The sequence below is a fragment of the Procambarus clarkii genome, chromosome 85 (genome assembly GCF_040958095.1).
Source record: "Procambarus clarkii isolate CNS0578487 chromosome 85, FALCON_Pclarkii_2.0, whole genome shotgun sequence".
In the NCBI taxonomy this organism is placed as follows: domain Eukaryota; kingdom Metazoa; phylum Arthropoda; class Malacostraca; order Decapoda; family Cambaridae; genus Procambarus; species Procambarus clarkii.
In genome coordinates, this window is record NC_091234.1 from 5,799,599 (window position 1) to 5,819,914 (window position 20,316).

Consider the following 20,316-nt stretch of genomic DNA (forward strand, 5'->3'; position numbering starts at 1 on the left):
GACGATCAACAATGTCTAATTGATTACGTTAATACAAAAGTAATACTTACGTTCACCTAATCTTGTCTCCCACAGACAAATCAAACTGTACAACTGTCATTAGTAACTCGGAATTACGCAAACACTTTACCCGTCAAGCGTTCAGTGAGAAATCCACATTGATCCCTGTACTACGAACAGCTGATTAATCCCAAAGCGAGTTACATTATCGGTTACTATCGCCCCTTCGATAGTTTACTACAATTTTTATGTCCAAAGTGCTAAGAGAACGGCAATCACCCTTGACTACCTCAAGCAATTAATTACTATCTCGAAGATCAATAATTAATTAATACACATATACGTCACCTTTCCACCGACGTGGAAAGGAACAGCGTTTTTGAAAAACACCGTTTTTTAAAAAAAACATGCTTTTACCTATCACAGGTGAGACATCTATATAGTATATATGTAAAAACACGTGCGTATTCAAATGCAAAGGTGTGTCAAAACTTCAAAGCAATCGGTAAAGAACGTTCGGAGATTTCCCTCACATGAAAAACACTGTTTTTAAAATAGCATGTTTTTACCTGCCACATGTGTGACATCTATATAGTAGGTATATAAAAACACGCACGTATTCGAATGAAACGTGTCAAAATTTCAAAGCGATCGGTGAAGTACTTTCTGAGATTTAAAATTTTGAATTAACGAACATTTAAATATATATTGTGACGGTAAAGTGTTGGAGTGTAGATGTTCGGCAGTCCTCCAATGGCAGGTGGCAATGCCTTGTCACATTTACAGAAAAAAAGAGACTGCTTGCCTGTTTGTCTGTGGTAAGGTAATGGGAAGACACACAAAACACAAAATATTAACAATGAAATTTTAATTACTTTAGAAAACAAGATATGAACAAAGACAATCCCTTGGCTTACGTAAAATTCAAAACAAGTCAACAAACAAAACATGAATAATTATTGAATGTAAAATTTACTCTAAAACAAAATGAAGTGCAAGACAATAATAATATTAATCAGGTACTGAGAATACTGGCTAAAGCTGCCACCTCCCTTAGTACACGACAGCCAGGGCTTAGTCTACCAGAGAGAGATGTCAACTTCTAAGAGCACAGAGATATTCTGAGGAGTATGGAGTGAGCTGCTTAGGTTGCCGAAAAAGTTAGGTAGGTTAGGTAGTCGAAAAACAATTAATTCATGAAAACTTGGCTTATTAGGCAAATTAGGCCTTGCATAGTAGGCTGAGAAGTGCGTTCTGGCTACTAGGTACAACATATATATATATATATATATATATATATATATATATATATATATATATATATATATATATATATATATATATATATATATATATATATATATATATATATATATATATATTTATATATATATATATATATATATATATATATATATATATATATATATATATATATATATATATATATATATATATATATATATATATGTATGTCGTACCTAGTAGCCAGAACTCACTTCTCAGCCTACTATGCAAGGCCCGATTTGCCTAATAAGCCAAGTTTTCCTGAATTAATATATTTTCTATAATTTTTTTCTCATAAAATGATAAAGCTGCCCTTTTCACTATGTATGAGGTCAATTTTTTTTTTATTGGAGTTAAAATTAACGTAGATATATGACCGAACCTAACCAACCCTACCTAACCTAACCTAATCTATCTTTATAGGTAAGGTTAGGTTAGGTAGCCAAAAAAAGCTAGGTTAGGTTAGGTTAGGTAGGTTAGGTTGTCGAAAAAACATTAATTCATGAAAACTAGGCTTATTAGGCAAATCGGGCCTTGCATAGTAGGCTGAGAAGTGAGTTCTGGCTACTAGGTACGACATATATATATATATATATATATATATATATATATATATATATATATATATATATATATATGTCGTACCTAATAGCCAGAACGCACTTCTCAGCCTACTATTCAAGGCCCGATTTGCCTAATAAGCCAAGTTTTCATGAATTATTGTTTTTTCGTCTACCTAACCTACCTAACCTAACCTAACCTAGCTTTTTTTGGCTACCTAACCTAACCTTACATATAAATATAGGTTAGGTTAGGTTAGGTAGGGTTGGTTAGGTTCGCTCATATATCTACGTTAATTTTAACTCCAATAAAAAAAAATTGACCTCATACATAGAGAAAAGGGTTGCTTTATCATTTCATAAGAAAAAAATTATAGTAAATATATTATTTCAGGAAAACTTGGCTTATTAGGCAAATCGGGCCTTGAATAGTAGGCTGAGAAGTGAGTTCTGGCTACTAGGTACGACATATATATATATATATATATATATATATATATATATATATATATATATATATATATATATATATATATATATATATATATATATATATGTATGTCGTACCTAGTAGCCAGAACTCACTTCTCAGCCTACTATTCAAGGCCCGATTTGCCTAATAAGCCAAATTTTCCTGAATTAATATATTTACTATAATTTTTTTCTTATGAAATGATAAAGCAACCCTTTTTTCTATGTATGAGGTAAATTTTTTTTTATTGGAGTTAAAATTAACGTAGATATATGACCGAACCTAACCAACCCTACCTAACCTAACCTAACCTATATTTATAGGTACGGTTAGGTTAGGTAGCCAAAAAAAGCTAGGTTAGGTTAGGTTAGGTAGGTTAGGTAGACGAAAAAACATTAATTCATGAAAACTTGGCTTATTAGGCAAATCGGGCCTTGAATAGTAGGCTGAGAAGTGCGTTCTGGCTATTAGGTACGACATATATATATATATATATATATATATATATATATGTCGTACCTAGTAGCCAGAACGCACTTCTCTGCCTACTATGCAAGGCCCGATTTGCCTGATAAGCCAATTTTTCATTAATTAATGTATTTTCTCTATTTTTTTTTATGAAAAGATAAAGCTACCCATTTCATTATGTATGAGGTCAATTTTTTTTTATTGAAGTTAAAATTAACGTAGATACATGACCGAACCTAACCAACCCTACCTAACCTAACCTAACCTATCTTTATAGGTTAGGTTAGGTTAGGTAGCCGAAAAAGTTAGGTTAGGTTAGGTTAGGTAGGTTAGGTAGTCGAAAAACTATTATTTCATGAAAACTTGGCTTATTAGGCAAATCGGGCCTTGCATAGTAGGCATAGAAGTGCGTTCTGGCTACTAGGTACGACATATATATATATATATATATATATATATATATATATATATATATATATATATATATATATATATATATATATATGTGTCGTACCTAGTAGCCAGAACGCACTTCTCGGCCTACTATGCAAGGCCCGATTTGCCTAATAAGCCAAGTTTTCCTGAATTAATATATTTTCTCAAATTTTTTCCTTATGGAATGATAAAGCTACCCATTTCATTATGTATGAGGTCAATTTTTTTTTATTGGAGTTAAAATTAACGTAGATATATGACCGAACCTAACCAACCCTACCTAACCTAACCTAACCTATCTTTATAGGTTAGGTTAGGTTAGGTAGCCGAAAAAGTTAGGTTAGGTTAGGTTAGGTAGGTTAGGTAGTCGAAAAACAATTAATTCATGAAAACTTGTCTTATTAGGCAAATCGGGCCTTGCATAGTAGGCTGAGAAGTGCGTTCTGGCTACTAGGTACGACATATATATATATATATATATATATATATATATATATATATATATATATATACATATATGTCGTACCTAGTAGCCAGAACGCACTTTTTGGCCTACTACGCAAGCCCCGATTTGCCTAATAAGCCAAGTTTTCCTGAATTAATATATTTTCTCTAATTTTTTTCTCATGAAAAGATAAAGCTACCCATTTCATTATGTATGAGGTCAATTTTTTTGTATTGGAGTTAAAATTAACGTAGATATATGACAGAACCTAACCAACCCTACCTAACCTATCTTCATAGGTTAGGTTAGGTTGGGTAGCCAAAAAAGTTAGGTCAGGTTAGGTTAGGTAGGTTAGGTAGTCGAAAAACAATTAATTCATGAAAACTTGGCTTATTAGGCAAATCGGGCCTTGCATAGTAGGCCAAAAAGTGCGTTCTGGCTACTAGGTACGACATATATATATATATATACATATATATATATATATATATATATATATATATATATATATATATATATATATATGTCGTACCTAGTAGCCAGAACTCACTTCTCAGCCTACTATTCAAGGCCCAATTTGCCTAATAAGCCAAGTTTTCATGAATTAATATATTTACTATAATTTTTTTCTTATGAAATGATAAAGCAACCCTTTTCTCTATGTATGAGGTCAATTTTTTTTTATTGGAGTTAAAATTAACGTAGATACATGACCGAACCTAACCAACCCTACCTAACCTAACCTAATCTATATTTATAGGTAAGGTTAGGTTAGGTAGCCAAAAAAAGCTAGGTTAGGTTAGGTTAGGTAGGTTAGGTAGACGAAAAAACATTAATTCATGAAAACTTGGCTTATTAGGCAAATCGGGCCTTGAATAGTAGGCTGAGAAGTGCGTTCTGGCTATTAGGTACGACATATATATATATATATATATATATATATATATATATATATATATATATATATATATATATATATATATATATATATATATATATATATATATATATATATATGTCGTACCTAGTAGCCAGAACTCACTTCTCAGCCTACTATTCAAGGCCCGATTTGCCTAATAAGCCAAGTTTTTCTGAATTAATATATTTACTATAATTTTTTTCTTATGAAATGATAAAGCAACCCTTTTCTCTATGTATAAGGTCAATTTTTTTTTATTGGAGTTAAAATTAACGTAGATATATGACCGAACCTAACCAACCCTACCTAACCTAACCTAACCTATATTTATAGGTAAGGTTAGGTTAGGTAACCAAAAAAAGCTAGGTTAGGTTAGGTTAGGTAGGTTAGGTAGACGAAAAAACATTAATTCATGAAAACTTGGCTTATTAGGCAAATCGGGCCTTGAATAGTAGGCTGAGAAGTGCGTTCTGGCTATTAGGTACGACATATATATATATATATATATATATATATATATATATATATATGTGTGTATATCACGAAAATAAACACGTGATTAAGAATGTGACAATGTCAGACCACGGAGGAAAAATGAAACAGGAAATTTCCTTAAGTACTTTCGTATATTAAATACATCTTCAGAAGGTTTGGACCTTCTGAAGATGTATTTAATATACGAAAGTACTTAAGGAAATTTCCTGTTTCATTTTTCCTCCGTGGTCTGACATTGTCATATATATATATATATATATATATATATATATATATATATATATATATATATATATATATATATATATATATATATATATATATATATATATATATATATATATATATATATATATATATATATATATATATATATATATATATATATATATATATATATATATATATATATATATATATTTATATATATATATATATATATATATATATATATATATATATATATATATATATATATATATATATATATATATATATATATATATAAGTTCTGCTTGTAAGGTATCTTTGGTAGTGACCTTCTTTTGTGTCTCGAGGTCGAAAATGTCGTCCAACAGAATTTCCAACTCTACTTTCCGGGCCATTTCTCTCGGTCTGGACATAACATGACAGTTTATGCCCAGATTTAGGAGAGTGACTTGGTCCTCAGTGAGGTTAATTCCTGCAAGGTTCAGGAAGCCATCTCTTGGTCGTGGAATTGCCATAGGTTCTCCATATAATGTTGTTAGTTTCTTGATAATCCTTGTTTCAGTGCTGAGGTGATGTTGGTCTGTGAGGATGTCGAGGTGTTGTTCAATGCGGGTACGGATACTATGGTCGATGTTGCTATTTCTCCACTCGTTTGTAGCATGAAGTAGTTGCGTTTTGTTGTCTTTGATTTCATTCTCTGCCTTGTATATCTGATCACGAATCAGAATTCACGAATTCACGATAAAATATCGCCAGGATCTGATTCGTGATCAGATATACAAGGCAGAGAATGAAATCAAAGACAACAAAACGCAACTACTTCATGCTACAAACGAGTGGAGAAATAACAACATCGACCATAGTATCCGTACCCGCATTGAACAACACCTCGACATCCTCACAGATCAACATCACCTCAGCACTGAAACAAGGATTATCAAGAAACTAACAACATTATATGGAGGACCTATGGCAATTCCACGACCAAGAGATGGCTTCCTGAACCTTGCAGGAATTAACCTCACTGAGGACCAAGTCACTCTCCTAAATCTGGGCATAAACTGTCATGTTATGTCCAGACCGAGTGAAATGGCCCGGAAAGTAGAGTTGGAAATTCTGTTGGACGACATATTCGACCTCGAGACACAAAAGAAGGTCACTACCAAAGATACCTTACAAGCAGAACTTATTGCAGAAGGAGGAAAGAATCGAGGCAACTACAGAAGCACCATACTGTCCCCCGAGCTTAAAGCGGCAGCTAAAAGCCTTCGTGAGAACAAAGAGATAGTTGTCAGGAGAGGTGACAAGTCGCCAATATATGTCATTCTTAAAAAAGACGAATATCTGGCGAAAATGAACATCATACTCTCTGACCAAACTAAGTTCCAAAGGGTAACGAAGGACACTACAGCCGAATTAAAAGCAAAGGTCAACAAACTGATCGAAACTGTGAACGCCAAGAAATCCGGACTCCACCTGCCAAAGATCATTGGGGAATATAAACCTGGATATGCGTATGGAAATGTCAAGACGCACAAGCCTGGAAACCCACTTCGGCCAATCATTAGCCAGATACCCACACCCACGTACAGACTGGCGAAGCGACTCAACGGCCTGCTGACTCCTTATGTTCCTTGCGCCTTCAGCCTGAAGTCTCCAAAGGAATTTGTGGACTTACTGCGGGGCGCACGGGCCACAGGGATAAGAGCCTCGTTGGACGTAGAATCGCTGTTTACCAACGTACCAGTGGACGAGACAATCGGAATGATAGCCGACAGAGTGTATCGTGATCCATCCTGTACTCCTCTTGACATGCCCTCTTGACATGCCAGAGGGCATGTCAAGAGTGCCTAAATGCCAACAGCGACTGCCCTGACAGGTACAAGAGGAGTGTTGTTAACGCATACGTCGACCGTGCTCTCAGCCACAGCTCAGAATGGAAGCAAGTCGACGAAGAACTCTGTAGGGTAAGGCAGGTCCTAGTCAACAACGGCTTCTCCAATGGTTTCATCGAAGACATCATAAGAAGGAAAGTGAAAAGCCATGCAACCTCCGAAGAGACAACTAACACAACACCTATACCCCCTATTAGACTATTTTACAGGAACTTCTTTTCCACAGCTCATAAAACGGAGGAAAGGGTCCTGAAAGATATTGTTAATAGAAACGTTATCCCTACAGACAAAAATCAGAGGATACAACTGACGATTTACTATAAAACCAGAAAAACGGCCAGCCTACTCATGAGAAACTCTCCAGGCACAAAACAGAACGCTTTAAAAGAGACTAACGTCGTCTATGCCTTCAAATGCCCACTTGGGGACTGTAAGCTCCAAAAAACCCAGTATATAGGACAACAACATCTCTTTCTAGGCGTTTAACGATGCATAAGCAACAGGGCTCCATTAAGGAACATATAATCTCTTCCCATAACCAAACCATCGCCAGAGAAGTCCTAGTAAACAACACAGAAATCATCGATAGATACAGCGATAGCAGGCGGCTTGACGTTTGCGAGGCACTACACATCAAGAAGTCAACACCAGCAATCAACAGCCAATTATTGCACAACTATATTCTACCCACCTCAAGACTCCGCTCCAATATAGAAGCATCAAGAAATATGGACCAATAGGCTTTCTACAAACACTTCTATTCAATACCCATTGTTTCTGTTCTGTCTTGTGTTGATACTTTTAATACCCTATTAATATCCCCTATTGTTCTGTCTTGTGTTAATGCCACATCACCCTTCCCACCTCACTCAAATGTAGATATAAAATCAGAGAAACGCAAGTTCTAATCAGTTGTGTATTTGTGAAGTCTTTGAAAATGTAATAAGTTTTACGAAACGCGCCCGTGTCGCGTCAGACTAGAAATAAAAAATGAATTTTGGAGAAGTGATTTTTGATTTACCTCCAACAGTGAAGCGTAATGTACGAAAGATTGAGAAAATTCGTGTTAGAATTATTAATCTTACTTTTTCGGTCATATTTAATAATATATGTCTACAGGAAAGACTGCTACCAAAATATACTAATGTTAAAGTGCACGACCCAGCAGCAAGGAATCAAGCCTTCACGATAAAATATCGCCAGGATCTGATTCGTGATCAGATATACAAGGTAGAGAATGAAATCAAAGACAACAAAACGCAACTACTTCATGCTACAAACGAGTGGAGAAATAGCAACATCGACCATAGTATCCGTACCCGCATTGAACAACACCTCGACATCCTCACAGACCAACATCACCTCAGCACTGAAACAAGGATTATCAAGAAACTAACAACATTATATGGAGGACCTATGGCAATTCCACGACCAAGAGATGGCTTCCTGAACCTTGCAGGAATTAACCTCACTGAGGACCAAGTCACTCTCCTAAATCTGGGCATAAACTGTCATGTTATGTCCAGACCGAGTGAAATGGCCCGGAAAGTAGAGTTGGAAATTCTGTTGGACGACATATTCGACCTCGAGACACAAAAGAAGGTCACTACCAAAGATACCTTACAAGCAGAACTTATTGCAGAAGGAGGAAAGAATCGAGGCAACTACAGAAGCACCATACTGTCCCCCGAGCTTAAAGCGGCAGCTAAAAGCCTTCGTGAGAACAAGGAGATAGTTGTCAGGAGAGGTGACAAGTCGCCAATATATGTCATTCTTAAAAAAGACGAATATCTGGCGAAAATGAACATCATACTCTCTGACCAAACTAAGTTCCAAAGGGTAACGAAGGACACTACAGCCGAATTAAAAGCAAAGGTCAACAAACTGATCGAAACTGTGAACGCCAAGAAATCCGGACTCCACCTGCCAAAGATCATTGGGGAATATAAACCTGGATATGCGTATGGAAATGTCAAGACGCACAAGCCTGGAAACCCACTTCGGCCAATCATTAGCCAGATACCCACACCCACGTACAGACTGGCGAAGCGACTCAACGGCCTGCTGACTCCTTATGTTCCTTGCGCCTTCAGCCTGAAGTCTCCAAAGGAATTTGTGGACTTACTGCGGGGCGCACGGGCCACAGGGATAAGAGCCTCGTTGGACGTAGAATCGCTGTTTACCAACGTACCTGTGGACGAGACAATCGGAATGATAGCCGACAGAGTGTATCGTGATCCAGCCTGTACTCCTCTTGACATGCCAGAAAGTATTCTGAGGAAACTACTCCAAGCTTGTACTAAAGAGGCACCCTTCTTGAGTCCGGATGGGCACATGTATAAGCAAGTAGATGGGGTCGCCATGGGTTCTCCCCTAGGTGTCCTGTTTGCAAACTTCTACATGGGTACCATCGAGCAAAAAGTCTTAGTCGACATGAACTTGAAACCGGCCATATACTGCAGGTATGTTGACGACATTTTTACACAGGTACCTGATGTCAGACATCTGCAGGAGCTGAAGGAGGCATTTGAGCAGAGTTCCGTGCTGCGTTTCACTTACGAGGCGGAAAAGGATGGGAAGCTGCCTTTTCTAGATGTAACAGTCATGGAAAAGGGCGGAGGTTTCCACACTGCAGTCTACACTAAGGAAACAAACATAGGAATGTGCCTAAATGCCAACAGCGACTGCCCTGACAGGTACAAGAGGAGTGTTGTTAACGCATACGTCGACCGTGCTCTCAGCCACAGCTCAGAATGGAAGCAAGTCGACGAAGAACTCTGTAGGGTAAGGCAGGTCCTAGTCAATAACGGCTTCTCCAATGGTTTCATCGAAGACATCATAAGAAGGAAAGTGAAAAGCCATGCAACCTCCGAAGAGACAACTAACACAACACCTATACCCCCTATTAGACTATTTTACAGGAACTTCTTTTCCACAGCTCATAAAACGGAGGAAAGGGTCCTGAAAGATATTGTTAATAGAAACGTTATCCCTACAGACAAAAATCAGAGGATACAACTGACGATTTACTATAAAACCAGAAAAACGGCCAGCCTACTCATGAGAAACTCTCCAGACACAAAACAGAACGCTTTAAAAGAGACTAACGTCGTCTATGCCTTCAAATGCCCACTTGGGGACTGTAAGCTCCAAAAAACCCAGTATATAGGCAAGACAACAACATCTCTTTCTAGGCGTTTAACGATGCATAAGCAACAGGGCTCCATTAAGGAACATATAATCTCTTCCCATAACCAAACCATCGCCAGAGAAATCCTAGTAAACAACACAGAAATCATCGATAGATACAGCGATAGCAGGCGGCTTGACGTTTGCGAGGCACTACACATCAAGAAGTCAACACCAGCAATCAACAGCCAATTATTGCACAACTATATTCTACCCACCTCAAGACTCTGCTCCAATATAGAAGCATCAAGAAATATGGACCAATAGGCTTTCTACAAACACTTCTATTCAATACCCATTGTTTCTGTTCTGTCTTGTGTTGATACTTTTAATACCCTATTAATATCCCCTATTGTTCTGTCTTGTGTTAATGCCATATTACCCTTCCCACCTCACTCAAATGTAGATATAAAATCAGAGAAACGCAAGTTCTAATCAGTTGTGTATTTGTGAAGTCTTTGAAAATGTAATAAGTTTTACGAAACGCGCCCGTGTCGCGTCAGACTAGAAATAAAAAATGAATTTTGGAGAAGTGATTTTTGATTTACCTCCAACAGTGAAGCGTAATGTACGAAAGATTGAGAAAATTCGTGTTAGAATTATTAATCTTACTTTTTCGGTCATATTTAATAATATATGTCTACAGGAAAGACTGCTACCAAAATATACTAATATATATATATATATATATATGTCGTACCTAATAGCCAGAACGCACTTCTCAGCCTACTATGCAAGGCCTGATTTGCCTAATAAGCCAAGTTTTCATGAATTAATGTTTTTTCGACTACCTAACCTACCTAACCTAACCTAACCTAACTTTTTCTGCTACCTAACCGAACCTAACCTATAAAGATAGGTTAGGTTAGGTTAGGTAGGGTTGGTTAGGTTTGGTCATATATCTACGTTAATTTTAACTAAAATAAAAAAAAATTGACCTCATACATAATGAAATGGGTAGCTTTATCATTTCATAAGAAAAAAACTAGAGAAAATATATTATTTCAAGAAAACTTGGCTTATTAGGCAAATCAGGCCTTACATAGTAGGCTGAAAAGTGCATTCTGGCTACTAGGTACGACATATATATATATATATATATATATATATATATATATATATATATATATATATATATATATATATATATATATATATATATATATAAATGTCGTACCTAATAGCCAGAACGCACTTCTCAGCCTACTATGCAAGGCCCGATTTGCCTAATAAGCCAAGTTTTCATGAATTAATATATTTTCTCTAATTTTTTTCTTATGAAATGATAAAGCTATGCATTACACTATGTGTAATGTCAATTTTTTTTTATTGGAGTTAAAATTAACGTAGATATATGACCGAACCTAACCAACCCTACCTAACCTAACCTAACCTATCTTTATAGGTTAGGATGGGTTAGGTAGCCGAAAAAGTTAGGTTAGGTTAGGTTAGGCAGGTTAGGTAGTCGAAAAAGCATTAATTCATGAAAACTTGGCTTATTAGGCAAATTCGGTCTTGCATAGTAGGCTGAGAAGTGCGTTCTGACTACTAGGTACGACATAAATATATATATATATATATATATATATATATATATATATATATATATATATATATATATATATATATGTCGTACCTAATAGCCAGAACGCACTTCTCAGCCTACTATTCAAGGCCCGATTTGCCTAATAAGCCAAGTTTTCATGAATAAATGTTTTTTCGTCTACCTAACCTACCTAACCTAACCTAACCTAGCTTTTTTTGGCTACCTAACCTAACCTTACCTATAAATATAGGTTAGGTTAGGTTAGGTAGGGTTGGTTAGGTTCGGTCATATATCTACGTTAATTTTAACTGCAATAAAAAAAAATTGACCTCATACATAGAGAAAAGGGTTGCTTTATCATTTCATAAGAAAAAAATTATAGTAAATATATTAATTCAGGAAAACTTGGCTTATTAGGCAAATCGGGCCTTGAATAGTAGGCTGAGAAGTGAGTTCTGGCTACTAGGTACGACATATATATATATATATATATATATATATATATATATATATATATGTCGTACCTAGTTGCCAGAACGCACTTTTCTGCCTACTATGCAAGGCCCGATTTGCCTAATAAGCCAAGTTTTCATGAATTAATGTTTTTTCGTCTACCTAACCTACCTAACCTAACCTAACCTAGCTTTTTTTGGCTACCTAACCTAACCTTACCTATAAATATAGGTTAGGTTAGGTTAGGTAGGGTTGGTTAGGTTCGGTCATATATCTACGTTAATTTTAACTCCAATAAAAAAAAAATTGACCTCATACATAGAGAAAAGGGTTGCTTTATCATTTCATAAGAAAAAAATTATAGTAAATATATTAATTCATGAAAACTTGGCTTATTAGGCAAATCGGGCCTTGAATTGTAGGCTGAGAAGTGAGTTCTGGCTACTAGGTACGACATATATATATATTAGTATATTTTGGTAGCAGTCTTTCCTGTAGACATATATTATTAAATATGACCGAAAAAGTAAGATTAATAATTCTAACACGAATTTTCTCGATCTTTCGTACATTTCTTTTCACTGTTGGTGGTAATTCAAAAATCAATTCTCCAAAATTCATTTTTATTTCTAGTCTGACGCGACACTTGAGCGTGTTTCGTAAAACTTATTACATTTTCAAAGACTTTAGTTTACACATACACAACTGAATAGAACTTACACGTCTCCGATTTGATTATATCTACATTTGAGTGAGGTGGATGGGGTGAGGTGGTATTTAATAGGGTATTAAATTCATCAACACAGGACGGAACACGAAACAATGGGTATTGAATGGAAGTGATTGTAGAAAGCCTATTGGTCCATATTTCTTGATGCTTCTATATTGGAGCGGAGTCTTGAGGTGGGTAGAATATAGTTGTGCATTAATTGGCTGTTGATTGCTGGTGTTGACTTTTTAATGTGTAGTGCCTCGCAAACGTCAAGCCGCCTGCTATCGCTGTATCTATCGATGATTTCTGTATTGTTTACTAGGATTTCTCTGGCGATGGTTTGGTTGTGGGAAGAGATTATATGTTCGTTAATGGAGCCCTGTTGTTTATGCATCGTTAAACGCCTAGAAAGAGATGTTGTTGTCTTGCCTATATACTGGGTTTTTTGGAGCTTACAGGCCCCAAGAGGGCATTTGAAGGCATAGACGACGTTGGTCTCTTTTAAAGCGTTCTGCTTTGTGTCTGTAGAGCTTCTCATGAGTTGGCTGGCCGTTTTTCTGGTTTTATAGTAAATCGTCAATTGTATCCTCTGATTTTTGTCTGTAGGGATAACGTTTCTATTAACAATATCTTTCAGGACCCTTTCCTCCGTTTTATGAGCTGTGGAAAAGAAGTTCCTGTAAAATAGTCTAATAGGGGGTATAGGTTGTTACGGTGCCCTTTCCTATTTCTTTCGTTTGCCGGCTTAAAGAGTCATATCAGCTCTCCCTACTGATTCTCCGAGGTTCAGGGAGTCTAATAATGTAATGTGGCGACCAGACCGGCTGCCAGTTAAGGGAGAACGTTACATTATAAGTTGTAAATAAGGGGAAATTGGCCCCCTAATATAAAATGAAAGAGTATCCCCTAATGCAGATATGACCTTTTGGAAGGGACACTAGCCGATCGCGGGTTGGCCGACTAAGGTCGCGGGCGACCAATCAGGGTTCGCCGAGACGTCACCGAGTGCCCCGGGCGGCGCCAACGTCAGAGTTGACCCGACCTTGGAGGCGACAGGACGCACCTCGGTCTGCTCTCAAGGATTAGAGGCTCTACAAGCCTTTCTTAGTGGATTAGTGCAGGCTATCGCAGCCCATCGGATATATTGGAGACCCCGCGCTTCTGGGAAGCAAAAAGGAACCAAGTTTATTGAGCGAAAGAGGGCCAAACTTGGAAAATATTCGGCGACGACGCTGGGCGACGACGCTGGACGTTGGGGGCCTGAAAAGGTGTGGCGGGCAAGCCTAGCTGTGACTGGGTCACATCCACTGAGGGTTTTGGAAGGACGACACCGTGCCTAGGACAAGGAGCAACGCCTTGTGGAAGGGGCGAGTGTGGGAAAATAGTGATTAGCTCAGCACCTATCAATGAACCAGGATTGGGGTAGCTGAATCTCAGGGATTGGAATGGCGACGACGCGAAGGCTCCACGACACCTGAGGACCTGTGGAACGTTCCGGGACCGTCAAGGATCGACCAGGAAGCGTGGGAACCTCACACCATTGAGGGACAGGCGTCGTGAGCCAGGAATGTAAGGTAGATCATTTTCCCTCCCATTACCCCTTGTGTGAGTAGGCTAGTTAGGCCACAATATTTCCTTATGTATGTGGCAATAGGACATTAATACTTTAGTAGTAGATGTTACGGACGCGAATCCAGCGTCCGAGCACGGAACAGTGACGACCGCACCATCTGTGGGTCAGCTCCCGAAATCCCCTTCCAAATGGACGGCGCCATCAAGTGAGGACAGGAAATACCAGCCACAAGGGCTTGTTTCCCGTCCTGATCAGCTCATAACACAGCCGCTGCTGACCTCTGGTGAGGTGGAGCTTAGACAGCAACGCCATCTATGGAGTGGATACGTCGGGTGTTTGTGTCTAAGCCTGTAAGTGAGGTGCCCTAGAGTGTCCCTATTACTGATGACGTGTCTGATTACAGAGTCGACCTGGGACTGCTGTAATGGAAGTTGGATCAGTCTACCCAAGGCAGCCGTCTTGCCTCCAGGTATTTGCTGCAGCAGCTGTGAGTCGCCCCCCCCCCCCAGATGAACACTGTGGTGTTAGCCTGCCTGTGACGTGGCAGTTGAGGGATTGTCGTACCCGGGACTGACTGGTGGAGACACTTAACCACTGGGGTGTTGTGGCAAGGAGAGTGGTCTGTGGGATCACACGAGGCTCCTGACTAGGGCTCGCTACCCTAGTATCGGTCGTGGAGTGGCCTAACCAGTGTTGCTGATTGGAACCTGCCAGCTACCGGCTGGACTTGTGGTTGATGGCCTCCACGACGGTGCCCCCAGTGGAACTGTGATTTGGCTGGCCTGTGGCCAGGGTAGACTCAAGAGAATCGAAGGATTTGTCGTGAGGCCACACGAGGACCAAGAGCTTAGCAACGTTGAGCACCGTGAACGTCCAGAGTCTTCAGAGGAAGACTACGTTGTACATTATAGTGTTTAACCCTCCCCCCTGTGTAACCTTTTATATATTATTTATGGTGACGGTAATAATTATATTATTAGGTTTTTGCCTTTATTTCCCTTCCCCTTTAATTTACTTGCGTTACGGATCACATCCCTTGAAAGCCACTATTAGCTTGGAGCCGGATACCCTACCTCTAACAACATCAGAGAAAGAACCCAGTTGCGACCCGAGAGGGCCGTAACATAATTGGCATCCCCAGCGGGATCCGACCCCTTGTCAAGTATGTTTGACAGAGGTGGTGAAGTGGCGCAATCCCTGTAAATAATTCCCCCTGTGTGTGACTATTAGGACGTTATACGTCCTGTGCGGTGCTCGGAGTGACTGAGTGCAATATTGTGCAGTGCGGTGCTCGCTGTGATTAAGTGCAATATTGTGTAGTGCGGTGCTCAGAGTGATTCAGTGCAACATTGAATAGCGAAGTGCTCGCTGTGATTAAGTGCAATATTTTGTAGTGCGGTGCCCGGTGTAATTACGTGCAATATTGGCAAGTGCAGTGTTTGGTGCGATAAAGTGCAATATTGACGTAGAACAGTGCTCGGTGCGTTAAGTGCTAACGTGAAGCGGTGTTAATTGCCAGTGTACCTAGTGACGATGGCAGAAAAAGCGACCATCGACGATCTGGACGATGTTCAGGCTTTTCTGAACAGGGAGGACTGTCTTGCCAGATTGAAATATCTGGGCAAACAGGAAATATCTTGATCTCCTACCTGGAGATCAAGATCCGTGCAAGTGATTCCCGTGTGGAGATCTTGTCCAAGGTTCACCGGCATTTGAAAGCCGAAGAAAAACAGGAAGATGAGGCACAAGGTACAAAAGAAGGTGAGGAAATAGCTTCCACTGAAAAGGAAGATAAAGGCAGTGACATTGACAGCGATGCAGGTGAGCTGAATATAAGTTTACTTACAGTCAAAATGCGTGCCTTGGAAATAAATCATGAGATAGAATGGAAGAAGTTAGAAATAGAACGAGAATTAAAAGAAAAAGAATTGGCGATGAGGCGTTTAGAATTAGAAGAAAGGAAAGAAGAAAGAGAAAGAGAAGAACGAGAAAAAGAAAGAGAAAGAGGAGAACGCGAAAAAGAACGAGAAAGAGCAGAGAAACGAGAGAGAGAAGAGCGAGAAAGAGCAGAGAAACGAGAGAGAGAAGAGCGAGAAAGAGAAGAGAAACGAGAAAGAGAAGAGCGAGAGAGAGAAGAGAAACGAGAAAGAGAAGAGCGAGAGAGAGAAGAAAAAGAAAAAGAGAGACAACATGAGCTAGAAGTATTGCGGTTAGGCGGTGGTCGGAGGCAAACGACGGAAACAAGTATTTTCGATCCGGTAAGGAACATCAAAATGGTCCCAAAATTCAATGAGAAGGAAGTGTCGAAGTTCTTCGCGGCCTTCGAGAAAGTCGCTGCCTCTTTGGAGTGGCCAAGGGAGAATTGGGCCATCATGATACAGTCAGTCTTGAAAGGGGAAGGCCCAAATCGCCTACTCCACGTTGTCCCTTGACGACTCCGGCGATTATGACAAGGTGAAGAAGGTCGTGCTCATGGGATACCAATTGGTACCTGAGGCTTACAGGCAGAAGTTCAGGAACCTGAAAAAGACCTCAGAGCACACTTTCACCGAATTTGCCACTATCAAGGAGCGACTTTTCCAGGAATGGTGTGCCTCTCGGAAGGTGGAGACCAAAGAAGACCTCGAGCAGCTCATACTGTTAGAGGACTTCAAAGACTGTCTGTCTGGAGATCTAAATACGTATCTAGAGGAACAGCAGGTAGAGACCTTGAGTGCGGCAGCCACCATGGCTGAGGAATACATCCTAACGCATAGGCCTTCTGCCAAGTATGTCCCAAGGAATTACCCCCGCCGGTTTGACAAACCTCGTCATGACAAAGAAGAGAGACCCGTCCCACGAAGCGCTGAGAAGACGCCCCCAAGTAGCCCTCGAAGGACTAGTCCTAATAGTCCGAAACACCGGAGTCCGAGGAGGAATGTGGTGTGCTGGACTTGTGGGCAGAAAGGGCATGTAGCTGCTATGTGCCGAGGCAGAAGAGGTAGCGGCGCTCGTAGGGAGGTGATGTTGATGAGCTGTGTAACACTACCAGCAGGAAGCCAGTCTACGACTACGCAGGAAGAACCCAGATTGTTTTCCCCTCACACTTCAAGCGGGTATGTAACGAGTGATCATACTGGTAGATCGGTAGTAGTGCTCAGAGATAGTGGAGCAGCCCAGTCCCTGATCGTGAGAAACTCGTTACCCGAGGGAGTGAGTGTGGATGGGAGACAAAAGGTTGTCCTGGTTGGGTTTCCTAGGACGCGGTACGTCGCCCCCTTAGTGCCGGTACATCTCGACTCGCCTTACTTCAGCGGCGCATGTGCGTTGGCAGTAGTCGATACCCTCCCTATAGCTGGGATTGACGTGGTACTAGCCAATGACTTGGTGACAGATTGGAGCAACAATCATCCCAAGGTCGCACACGAGTCAGCCGGAACACCAAGGTCCGAGGTAACGGCAGGCGTTGGTAATATCCAGGTACAGACAGACCCGGAATTAGGTAATATGTTTAATTTGTCCTCTCGCCTAAAGATTGACAATATTCTAGCAGAGTCTCCTGATTCTTCTCCCGACGAGGAACATGCGGTTATGATGTCAGAAGCGACTGAGCAAGAAGAGAGGCCTCGTGTACAAGCACCCACGGATACCAAAGAGTCTGGAGTGAAGGCGGATGAGTACTTGCGGTATGGCAAGATACAGCATTCATTGAACCAGCCAGAGATTCCCCAGACGTCGGAGGTATGTGAGGTATGTGTGAAGGTTCTAGAGCCCTCTTCGGTCCAAACCAGGCTAATGGATATAGCTGGCTATGGACATTTCAGGCTCATGAAACTTATCCCTCAGTTAACCAAATGTTTCCTAGCGGTATTTTGTTTTGTTCTCGTGTGTGTTCTCAGTAAGGACCAGTGTACGACCCGACAGATGATGGCTTCCTTGAACATCGTGAAGAGATCCCAGGGATTAGAGACGTGCACTGTGAGTGTTGCAGTCAAAGGAGGGACCTGGAAGGTGATGGTAGATACAGGAGGTGCGAGATATGCTATTATGAGTGACTGTTTCCGACAGGTTGACACCCCCCGCGTGATAGCTGAGCCTACATGCAGCGTTATACGGAACGTTGGTCGACCTGACGGTGGCAGAGCGAATGCCATCCTCGATGTACGAGCAGCCCTGTTGGGACTAGGTGTGGGCCTAGTAGAGGAGTATGCTGTGAGTACTGATTTAACTCTCGCTGTCACTCTAAATTATCAGACCCCTGTATTCCAGGTTCCCGTCTCCCTGAAGGACTACCGGACCGGTACCAGAAATGCCGTCTGTAACCAGCCATCAACGGTGCCACGATGCAGGGAGGTGTCGAGTCGCCCCAGATCGTGTCTACACCGATCCTTACTCGAGAGATGTGAGATTATACTCTGGATTGACATCTCGGTGGAGGTGTGGGAAGTTGCAACAGGCAGGTCATTGCCTACCATCTTCCAGTTTCATCTGTGCCAGAGTTTCCCGTTCGGACAGTTCTGTGGACAAGACAGCCTCGCCATTCCAGTTCTTAGTGTACGTGAGTCCATTTGGAGTTGTGTCCCCGTACTAATTTGGTTTGTGTTTCTCTTTATAGAACCCCAAACCAAATTCCTTTTGGTGGAGAGGAGTTACGGACCCGAATCCAGCGTCCGAGCACGGAACAGTGACAACCGCGCCATCTGTGGGTCAGCTCCCGAAACCCCTTCCAAATGGACGGCGCCATCAAGTGAGGACAGGAAATACCAGCCACAAGGGCTAGTTTCCCGTCCTGATCAGCTCATAACACAGCCGCTGCTGACCTCTGGTGAGGTGGAGCTTAGACAGCAACACCATCTATGGAGTGGATACGTCGGGCGTTTGTGTCTAAGCCTGTAAGTGAGGTGCCCTAGAGTGTCCCTATTACTGATGACGTGTCTGATTACAGAGTCGACCTGGGACTGCTGTAATGGAAGTTGGATCAGTCTACCCAAGGCAGCCGTCTTGCCTCCAGGTATTTGCTGCAGCAGCTGTGAGTCGCCCCCCCCCCCCCCCGGATGAACACTGTGGTGTTAGCCTGCCTGTGACGTGGCAGTTGAGGGATTGTCGTACCCGGGACTGACTGGTGGAGACGCTTAACCACTGGGGTGTTGTGGCAAGGAGAGTGGTCTGTGGGATCACACGAGGCTCCTGACTAGGGCTCGCTACCCTAGTATCGGTCGTGGAGTAGCCTAACCAGCGTTGCTGATTGGAACCTGCCAGCTACCGGCTGGACTTGTGGTTGATGGCCTCCACGACGGTGCCCCCAGTGGAACTGTGATTTGGCTGGCCTGTGGCCAGGGTAGACTCAAGAGAATCGAAGGATTCGTCGTGAGGCCACAAGAGGACCAAGAGCTTAGCATCGTTGAGCACCGTGAACGTCCAGAGTCTTCAGAGGAAGACTATGTTGTACATTATAGTGTTTAACCCTCCCCCCTGTGTAACCTTTTATATATTATTTATGGTGACGGTAATAATTATATTATTAAGTTTTTTCCTTTATTTCATTTCCCCTTTGATTTACTTGCGTTACGGATCACATTATTAAGTTTTTTCCTTTATTTCATTTCCCCTTTGATTTACTTGCGTTACGGATCATATCCCTTGAAAGCCACTACTAGTTTGGGGCCGGATACCCTACC

The 20,316-nt window shown here is 40.6% G+C and overlaps 1 protein-coding gene and 1 long non-coding RNA gene across 5 annotated transcripts in view; both read left to right on the top strand.

The window, feature by feature from the left end:
* The window catches only part of LOC138358657 (uncharacterized), a 366,187-nt gene that overhangs the window by 189,540 nt on the left and 156,331 nt on the right, over positions 1 to 20,316 (top strand). The window lies entirely within an intron of this gene.
* The window catches only part of LOC123750882 (guanidinobutyrase-like), a 161,147-nt gene that overhangs the window by 45,872 nt on the left and 94,959 nt on the right, over positions 1 to 20,316 (top strand). The window lies entirely within an intron of this gene.